Below are 2,287 nucleotides of genomic sequence, written 5' to 3' on the forward strand. Positions count from 1 at the left end.
TCTATTGGGCACAGAAAATTCTGAAACACAACCAAAACAAACAGCAAATGCATCCAACAAATTAGCAGAGTCACAAGCTTGATGTAGTCATTGCGTGCTAGGAATATGGGACCAAATACTAAACTTGACTAAATTTAATACACTAATTGAATTTGTCCAAATACTTACAAAATGGAGGTGCTAGATACATAACATGCTTTCATTTCTAAATGGTTAAACAGATATGTATGAAAACACCCTAAAATAAAAGGTGACATTATGTATTGTCGGATCATTTGATCTCAAAACATTTGATCTCCAATCCAAAATGCTGGAGTATACAGCCAAATTAAAAGTTTTAGCTTCCCTGCCCAAATAAATATGTAAGAGAGTAGTTGTTACGTGCCACTGAAACAGATACACTTACAATCAAAGTCACACATGAAAACATTGGGTGAGCTCGTTTTGCATGGCCCGGTCCCCCGGCTGTTGGCCGCGTGGGAGGAGTTAGTGCTCAACTTGCAATCTAGGAGCCCGACGGCAAAAGTCAAATGCCCTTGCTATTATACTGATGGTTTGTCTGGACTGATGGTTTCTACGATTGTGGCTAGATGGAGTACAGGTAGCTTAGTGGTTAAGAGCGTTGTGCCAGTAACCGAAAGGTCACTGGTTCTAATCCCCAAGCCGACTAGGTGAAAAATCTGTCGATGTGCCCTTGAGCAAGGCACTTAACCCTAATTGCTCCTGTAAGTCGCTCTGGATAAGAGCGTCTGCTAAATAACCAATTATTATTATTATTATAGTTGTCGCGTCGAGGACGACAGTTGTTGACAGCCGTTGCATTTTAGCTAAGCCTAACCCTTTTCCTAACCTTAACTTCATTCTCTTAAGCTGCTACGTTAATTCTCCTAACCTGCTAGTTACAGAAACTTCTCTCCGTAGATTAACTCCATCTAGCCCACCATTTCCCAATGGGGTTCGCGAGAGAAAGTCTGAAATTGTGCATATTTCATAGAAGCCACTAGTTGCAGTTGTAATAAACATAGCGGTTTCTGTTTTCTTCCTACAAACGTGGCTCCATCTTTAAGCTACCAAATTATATTTAACCCATCACTGAAAGATAAGACTCTCAGGAACACGTGTCTTCTGTTTCCCTCTACAATGCCCACAAGCCACGCAGGACTCATTAGAACAGAGTGCAAAAGACTAGGCGCTAACTAAATCAGACTGGGGGGAAAAGAACATCATCAATGATTATGTTCTTTTCTACACAGAATATCATTCTAAAACGTATTGCCTGATGATCTTCTAAACTTTCCAATACCTTTCTGATGCATTTCATTCACTTCAAACCATACTTCTTTCAGATTGAAATACTGTCAAAAGTGCTGTCAGACTAATTTGTAATAGACGGTCATAGACACAATTAAAAAAGTAAACGCTGGCCGTTTATTACATCACCTTTTTTTTTTTTTACATGGCAGGGTCTCAAAAAGAATCTAAAAGGGGGTCGCGGGCCAAAAAAGTTTGGGAACTCCTGATCTATCCACAACCGTAGAAACTATTAGTCCCGACAAACCATCAGTATCACCACACCCTGCTCAAAATTGACGACTTGGCCCGCTATGAGAGGTGGAGTCAAAAACGAAACAACGAAGTGCACATGGTGGATACTAACTAACTTCTAATCATTATGACTGTAAGCCTGTAATGGCATGTTATATTATTATTATTATCATTGGTCAACAAACATTTCAACAACTATTTGCATCAGAGACAAATAGAATAATGTGATGGTGCCGTCTGAGAAATGATTATTGCTTTTTTGATCTGTCAGACAATTGTTCTGTTGTGTTTTAGTTAGTGATGACATTCGCCGCCACAGCACTTGATTAAAAACTCCTCCCTTGCTGCTTATGTAGTTTGTTGTCCCCCGGCTGTGTAAAATGAGCTCCCCCGAATGTAACTTGCCCAATACTGGCACGTGATCTTAACTAGAGGCAGGAGATTGGGGAAATGCACAGTGTGCACAGAATTTCTATGATAAAAGACGCACACAGCCCCGAGAGGGGCTATAAGAAAGGCATTAGTTGTTTAAAAGAGAAAGAGCTTTGCGGCTACTTGAGGAAGGGACATGTTCTCTCCATCAGACGATCCCAGAATATCAATGGCCCCTTCCTCCTTTTTCAGCTCCTTTCATCCGCTGGTGACGGGGTCTGGGTCCATTAAGGCTGAAGGATGAAGGATGAAAGGACCAGTACTGTATGAATCGTGGTGTGCCTCAGGGATTAATACTGGGTCCTTTTTC

This window comes from Coregonus clupeaformis, chromosome 13, assembly GCF_020615455.1.
Source record: "Coregonus clupeaformis isolate EN_2021a chromosome 13, ASM2061545v1, whole genome shotgun sequence".
NCBI lineage: Eukaryota > Metazoa > Chordata > Actinopteri > Salmoniformes > Salmonidae > Coregonus > Coregonus clupeaformis.